Source organism: Benincasa hispida, chromosome 8 (genome assembly GCF_027475165.1).
Source record: "Benincasa hispida cultivar pf3 chromosome 8, pf3_genome.v1.1, whole genome shotgun sequence".
Classification (NCBI taxonomy): domain Eukaryota; kingdom Viridiplantae; phylum Streptophyta; class Magnoliopsida; order Cucurbitales; family Cucurbitaceae; genus Benincasa; species Benincasa hispida.
This window is the reverse complement of record NC_143485.1, coordinates 46,937,686-46,946,621: the sequence shown is the minus strand read 5'-3', so window position 1 is coordinate 46,946,621 and position 8,936 is coordinate 46,937,686.

Here is an 8,936-nt window from a genome sequence, read left to right as displayed (position 1 = left end):
CTCTGTAAAATTAGAAAATAACTTGTACATGTTAAAACCAACTGAGGTCAAAGTTGTTTTGAACATAGAGATGTTTAAAACTGTTGGGACTCATAAGAACAGGAAGATTTCTCCAAATGCCTATTTTTGGCACTTGAGACTGGGTCACATAAATCTGAACAGGATTGAGAGATTGGTTAAGAATGGTTTTTTAAATAAGTTAGAAGATAGTTCATTACCACCATGTGAGTCCTGTCTTGAGGGTAAAATGACAAAAAGATCTTTTTTTGAAAAAGGTCTTAGAGCCAAATAACCCCTAGAGCTGATTCACTCAGACCTCTGTGGGCCTCTAAATGTTAGAGCGAGTGGAGGGCATTAATATTTCATCATTTTTATAGATGATTATTCAAGGTACATGTATGTTTACCTAATGCACGAAAAGTCTTAAACTTCTGAAAAGTTTAAAGAGTATAAGGTTGAGGTTGAGAACGAATTAGGTAAAAAGATTAAAACACTTCGATCGGATTGAGGTGGTGAGTATATGGACATAGAATTCCAGAAATATTTGATAGAACATGGAATTTAGTCTCAACTCACAACTCCTGGCACACCTCAGAAGAATGGTGTGGCAGAGAGGAGAAATAGAACCTTGTTGGAGATGGTTCGTTCCATTATGAGTTACGCTCAATTACCAAATTCTTTTTGGGGACACGCAGTTGAAGACTGTGGTGTATAATTTGAACATGGTTCCCTTTAAAAGTGTTTCTGAATTACCTTACGAGCTCTGGAGAGGACGTAAAGGAAATTTATTTCACTTCAGAATTTGAGGTTGTCTAGCACATGTGTTGGTGCAAAATTCTAAAAAGTTGGATCACCGTTCAAAAGTATGCCTATTTGTAGGCTACCCAAAAGAAACTAAAGGTGGTCTCTTTTATGATCCTTAGGAAGATAAAGTATTTGTATCGACAAATGCAACCTTTCTAGAGGAAGATTATATAAAGAACCATCAACCTCATAGTAAGCTAGTAATAGAAGAAATGTCTAAGGAAATGACAAATGCATCAACAAGAGTTGTTGATCAAGCAAGTCCTTCAACAAGAGTTGTTGATAGAGCTGGTCCGTCAACAAGAGTTGTTGATGAAACTGATACTTCACATCCTTCTCAAGAGTTGAGAATGCCTCGTCGTAGTGGAGGGTTGTGCAACAGCCTGACCGGTACATGGGTTTAATTGAAACTCAAGTCATCATACCAGACGATGGTTTAGAGGATCCATTGTCTTTTCATCAAGCAATGAACGATGTGGACAAAGACCAATGGATTAAAGCCATGGACCTTGAAATGGAATCTATGTATTTCAATTCTGTTTGGGATTTTGTAGATCAACCTGAAGGGGTAAAACCCATCGGTTGTAAATGGATCTACAAGAGAAAATGAGATCAAGCTGGTAAGATACAGACCTACAAAGCTAGACTAGTGGCAAAAGGGCTTACCCAAAGAGAGGGGTTAGATTTTGAAGAAACCTTCTCTCTAGTTGCCATGATAAAGTCTATAAGAATATTCTTGTCCATAGCCACATTTTATGATTATAAAATATGGAAAATGGATGTCAAGACAGCTTTTCTGAATGGCTATCTTGAAGAGAGTATCTATATGTCTCAACCAGAAGGGTTTATACAGCAGGGTCAAGAGCAAAAGGGTTGCAAGCTTAATCGATCCATTTATGGATTAAAACAAGTTTATAGATCATGGAATATGAGATTTGACACTGCGATCAAATCTTATGGCTTCAAAAAAAATATTTACGAACCCTATGTATACAAGAAAATCGTCAACAAAACTTTCATTTTTCTGGTGTTATATGTTGATGATATTCTACTCATTGGGAATGTGGTAGAATATCTAGCTGACGTTAAGAGATGGATAGCTTCGCAATTCTAAATGAAAGATTTGGAAAAAGCACAGTATATTCTTGGAATCCAAATTGTTCGGAATCACAAGAACAGAACATTGGCATTATCTCAAGTATATTATATAGACAAGATGTTGTTTAGGTATAAAATACAAAATTTCAAGAAAGGATCTTTACCTTTCAGAAGTAGAGGAGATGAATCGAATTCCATATGCATCTGCAGTTGGGAGTTTGATGTATGCAATGTTGTGTACTCGTCTCGATATATACTATGCTGTAGGAATTTTCAGCAGATTTCAGTCCAATCCTGGTCATGATCATTGGACTATTGTTAAAAACATTCTCATGTATCTTCGGAGCACGACATATTATATTGATTTAAGGAAATAAACTTTGGTCCTAAGGATCTGATCCTTACTGGATACACTGATTCTGACTTTCAGACCGATATTGATTTAAGGAAATCAACTTTGGAGTCAGTATTCACTCTTAATGGAGGAGCAGTTGTGTGGAAAAGCATCAAGCAGAGTTGTATTGTGGACTCCACAATGGAAGTTGAGTATGTAGCTGCAAGCAAATCAGCAAAAGAAACATAGCTGATCCATTTAGGAAGGCCCTCTTGGCTAAAGTGTTCGAGGATCACTTAGTAGGACTAGATCTACGAGTTTTGTATCACTAGGGCAAGTAGGAGAATTTGTGGGTATTGTAATGCTCTAGTTTAGTGTATTTGTACATTTTATTATCTCCATATGAACTCAACATTGTATATATTGATCCATTGGAGTTTTAGTCCAAATGGGAGTATTGTTGGATTTTATGTCCTAAAAACACACAGTTTGTAAAATAATAAACATTTTCTAGTATCAATATACTTGTTATTGATCTCATAAATCGTAAGAAAATCTAAATCCAATAAACTAAGACCCATGACTATTGTATGAGTACTTGAACTGTATGTGGAGATATAAGAGTGGATCAGGTTCGAGTAAATAGTCAAAATGATCTATGGTACGTGAATGAGGTTGGATACCTTATTCTGGTAACACCATTGGATGCGGCCTACTCTGTAGTTGTTACAAATATTGATCAGGTACAGGATGCAGGATTCCAAGAGGGGTTTATTACCATTCAGACATGGAATCGTTTTGTCTAAGGATCAATGTCCTAAGTCACCTCAAGTGGTTGAGGAGATGAGATGGATTCCCTATGCTTTTGCTGTAGGAAGCTTGATGTATACAATGTTGTGTACTCGACCTGACATTTGCTATGTAGTGGGGATTGTCAGTCGGTATCAGTTCAATCCAGGATTTTATCACTGGATGGCGGTCAAGACGATCCTTAAGAGATTGTAATTTGGAATGATCTATTACGTTGCTCATGAAAATCCTCGTGTTCGATTTTCTTCAGTTTGTTGGTTTATGGTAAAGCAAATAATACATCTAAATGTGCAAAGTTAAGAAGTGAAGTAAATATCATATATTATACATCACAAGCATTCATACAAAATGTGTTTACAAACTACAGGACACGAGAGTTTAGGGCATCAACCTTCAACATTAAGGAGAGTCTATGTGAACGATTGAGTTGTTAGACTCTACAGAGATCACTATATTTGAGTTGTCAATATAGATAAATACTATGTTGTAATCGTTTATCATTATATGAATGAAGTTATCTTTCCATAAGCACATGCCCCACAGATGTAGATGTTAATCACCGAACGGGGTTAACAATCTCTAGTGTTATTTTTGCTTGGTATTTTTGTTTGTTGAATGTTCTGTGAATTGTTGTGACATAGTTTGTAACATCCTTCAACATGCAGTAGGTACTTCCATATTATTTTCAAATACCAAAAGTAATCAAATGAGGCTCACTTTTTATATTACCATTGATTTATTACCTTTTCGCTTAGGTAAACGCGGTCTTAATTTCTCCTTAAATATGGTAATGGTTGGAAAAAATAGATTAAAGTGAGTATCGTTTAGATACGATTGTTTGTTGTACTAAAAAATTTAGGAAAAAATATACAGTTTTGGTCTCTAACGAATATTTTTGATGCTCGAAGTTTGGAAAATGAATTTAAATGTACTCTGAGCTTATTTGCTCGTTAGTTGATTAATTGAAATATGAAGTGATTGTTTAACATTTGTCGATTTGAGAAAAATATATAAATTAATATTTTGTCTGTAGATGTGAATCTCTCTTCTTTTTTTTTTTCCTTCTTTTTTACTCATGATTTAGGATCATGTTTCAAAATCGCTATGGCAAAAAGTAATCATTTTGAAACTTCAATTACCAAATAGTAATCAATCTTAAATTTGAGGGACTAAAAGTGTATTGTGTAGTAATGTTTATCATAAACATGAAAATTTTGAATATGAAATCGACAATTTATTGAAGTCCAAAATGTATGGTAAAAATTGAATAACTTTTTCAATTTTTACTTGAGAGGACAGAAGGGATGCTTTTAAATATAGGAAAATGCATCAACTTATTTACAAATATAGTAAAATGATACTGATAGATGTCTATTAGTGTCTATCACGGCCTATCTCTATCCACATTGAATATTGATGGATGTCTATCAGTATCTATTACCGATAGACACATTTTGCTATATTTAAAAATATTTCTAACAATTTTATCACTTAAAACAATTATCCTAGAAATAAATAGTAAATATAATATCCCCACAAAAGTCATGCTACAAAATTAATTATTCATAGCACAAAATTCAATATTAATAAAGCAATCACAACCCAAGTTAGATTAAAAAATAATTAAAAAGAAAACAATGAAATAAATCCTTGTCATTGCAAAATGTTAAAATTTATGAAAATGATGATATGAAGTCGGAATTACAATTTATAAAGTAAGATAGACATTTGCTATGAGATACAAAAGACAAATATTTAGGTTATAAAGTCCAACATTTAGAAATTGAATACGATAAAGATAAGTAAAGAAAAGTACGTTAGAAAAGTATTTTTAGTTCTATACTTTAAATTTCATTTTATTTTAGTTTATATAGTTTGAATGGTTTAAATTTACTCTCTCTATTTTCAATAATTAAATATAGTATTTGTAAGATATGTTTGGGATTGCTTTTAAGACCATTAAGAGTGATCATATAAAAATCTTAACTATTTTAAGTGTTTCGTAAGATTAATTATTAATTACACGTTCATTCCCGGTGTTTTTAAAGTCCATTTCCTACTAATTTTTAAAAATAAGTTCTTGTAGAATCAACCATCACTCCCTAACAAATCTCCAATTTTTAATTTTATCATTTGTAAATTAAAATTGATTAGTATAGTTTTTTTAAAAAATTGATTGGTATATTTAATAGTTTCCTTATAGAAACCAATTTTTGTATCGTAAATTTTCTTCTCAATTAGTTTAATGTATGTCATGGATTGGACTTTGTTGAACGAGAAATTTCGTCTAATTACAAGTTACAATGTCATCACATGAAAGTCCAGGCCCACTATGGAAATTATAAATTGGATGGGACTGTATAATTAAAGTCATTTGGGCCCATCCCAATTCAAGCTCATGGTAAAATTTTAGCTCAAGTTAAAGACTAGGCTTAAACTCAATATTTGGACTCAGATTTATATTAAATCTATTGGGTTCATCTTCTAATTTCTCTGCTGAATCAAAATGGATAACAGATTGTATATAGTCGATTAAAATGTTTCATATAATTCAAAGTTATGTCATTTCTTTCAAGATTTTAATTTTTGATTACCAATACAAATCAAAAGTTTTGATAAATATGTTACTGTGAAAAAATATCATCAACACATAAAGGTAATATAATTTTATCTTTTATTGGGAAATGTTCTCAAAAGAGATGTTGCCAATTCATGAAGTGTTCATGAATAATCTTTGGAATGATAGCTTATTTTTATTATTTAGACAACATATGATGTGTCCGGAATATAAGATTAAGTCATGACAAAACATATCGTATGTCGGAGTCATGAGATGTTAAATGACCTCCAAAGTTAAGTATTATCAACGTCCAAGAAAATTATAATGACTAGAACTAATAAGGAAAATGTTTCCAAATTATTTTGGGATGTTACATGAAGAGGAATTTTAGAAATAACTCAAAAGGAAGAAAAATAAGAATAAGTAAATTTGATTTACTAAGTTCATGATGGAGAATACAGATTCACACCTTGATGGTTGAATGATGATTCACTATCAGAATTTTTCTTCATTATAATTAGATTGTAAATCTTGGTGAATACTTAATTAAGTGGAATAGTTCCATTAGTTTGCAACGAGAAGCTTGTCTGGAACTAAGTAGGTGTCGTTAGTTCTACCTAACTCGAAACAAACAATATTTATAAAGCTCGAACTACAATCTAACTAACTCGTAGTTAAAGTGGAAATAAGAGGTAATCCATAGGGAAATTTTATTTAATCCTTTCTTTAACCAAGCTTAACTATAAAAGCTATAAAACGGAAGATTTTTTATTAAGCCAAGAAACATGCTAAAAAATCAAAAGATAAAGGGTAGTTGTAACTAAGTTTGGAACAATCTTGCTTCTAATCCAAGTTAGACATTCATTGCAATTCCTATCATTGAATTCGACAAATTTAATTCACAATCGGATTAAGCACGCAACTACTTACTTAGTCTAGATTAAACTAGTCTCTACAAAGGCGGACAACTAGTATAACCTAGTCAAGAAAGCATCTTAATCAATGATTAAGGTAGGATAACCGTAACCCTAATCTATCTACATGCTTCTACCTCCATTGGGTTCCTTAGTGGCCATATAGAAGAGAAAATACGCACAGTAAGTTCTAAGATTCAATTACATCGATTAATTGTTAAGATAACTTACTCAAGTAATCGAATTTTCTCCAAATCTAGTAATTAGTGCATCCTAGGTTAGTTAGTCATTCAACACACATCTACTATTGCCTCTTGGAGATCATGGCTAAACATTCTATCGAACACATTAAAAGCAACATATTCAATCATGAAAATATGACAAAACCAAGTATCTAGGCTAAACTTGCTGAAGATATAGATCATTCAACATACTTCAAGAATTAAAATCATATTCAAGAATGCTCATATTCAGATTGCTAATGATAAAGAAAAGTAGAAAACTAAAAAGAATTTGCAAGAACTCTTGAAATAAAAACAAGATCGAATTACTTCATAAATCCATAGATAAATTCATGAAGAATTACAAGTTATTGATTATATATAAAAAAGAAATCAAAATTTAACCTAAGTAGGAAACAAAATTTCCATAGAGACTAACTGATACAGAGAGAAATTCCAGCCTCCATCAAAATTGTGGTTCCTCTCCTTCCCTAGGAAAATGGGTTTTTCTCCTTTTTGAAGTTTTTCTCCAAAAATGATATCCCTTCTGTTGAAGAATTGAACTAAAATTTATACCAGCAACAAAGCATCGTGAGGCACACGGATAAATCGCGTCAAAATTTCAAAAAAAAAAAAGAATGAGTGCATCGAGTTTTTGCAGTTAAAAAGCGATCGTTCTGTCTTTAACTCGATATTCGATGCTTGATGGTCAATACTCGATGCACGATACTCGATTACTTTATAGCATTTACTCGATGACCTTTATTTGATTATACATGATAGTATTCTGCTAAATACTCGATGCTCGATTACTCAACAGTCTTACTCGATGGTAGTTCAAGTATTTACTTGATGACAATTTACTTGATGGCCTTTTACTCAATGATACTCGATGGAAATTTGGTCATTAATCGATTCTCTTTAATTTATTGATTTTCTTGGTCATTTTTTATCCTTTTGGGATACTTTTCTTTTAATGACTCATAAACGTCTTGGGGACCGTTTTACCTACAAAATTAGCAATTAAAGCAAATAATCAACATAATTTTGGGAGAAATTAACATAGAAAATATACATCCTTTAAAGACCCAACAAAACACCCCCAACTTAATTCTTAGTCGTCCCAAGCAAGTCTAAACTAGAAATATGCATACATTCAAGCAAAAACATGAATATTAAACGTGATTTATTCAGAGAACTCATTCAAAAATATTAATATGTTCATGTGTTTTACTAAAAAATTTGATTCATATCTCTTTTTTCAACAATCAAGCAAACGAATGATACAAATGGGCATTTAAAGCTTTAACATTTTTCTAACAAAGATTTGAAGCCTATTTTTGAAAAGAAAACATCTTTTTCTTGTAAAGCCATAAAAGAAAAGACTACTCAGTTTTAGTTTATTTAAAGGCTAAAACTAGTAGAAAGACTATATCCAACTCTCAATTCCTCTTCGCCCTACACTTGCTCGGTTATCGGTCTATAATATACTTAGCTTGCATTGGATAGAGACAATTCTACTACAAGGGTGCCTTATAAACTCACTCACACAAAATGTAAATGGCATTTCTTTTACCTAGAGGGATAACTGCACATACACATCGCAGGGAACCTATTGCTCTTTTCTCCCGGGTCCTAACTAACATGATAGAGGTTGCTCTTTTCATGAAAAATTTGCTTTATATTTTTTTTGTTGTGCTAGCTTTTTTTTTTTACTTAAAATACTAGGCCCTTTTTTATCCTCTTTGTCTAGACTTATCTCTAAAACAAGATGGTTGTTCTTAGACCATAATTTATCCTATCGGGGTAACAAAGAAAATTAAGTAGATATGACGTTTCTAAGAGTTTTGAGATTCTAAATAAATCTAAAAACTAAGTATTCAATTTTTTATGAAGTTAAAAAGAAAAGAAAGTTTCTTTTGAAAAATGAGGTTCAAATTTTTGTAAGAAAAGAGTTTAAGAAGTTTAAAATTGATTTGTATCATTGCTTAAGAGAATGTGTCATCAAAGTTCATTGATAAGAATAAAAAGATTGAGAAAAACAAATGATCATGACAAATAAAGTGAATGTTATTCTTGAATGAATGACATACTTAGATGAATCATGCATTGAAAGCAAAAATGAGTCATATAAAAAGAAAAATGATGCCAAGATAATGATATTGTGTTTCTTAAGAGAACAAAAAAGAATGTCA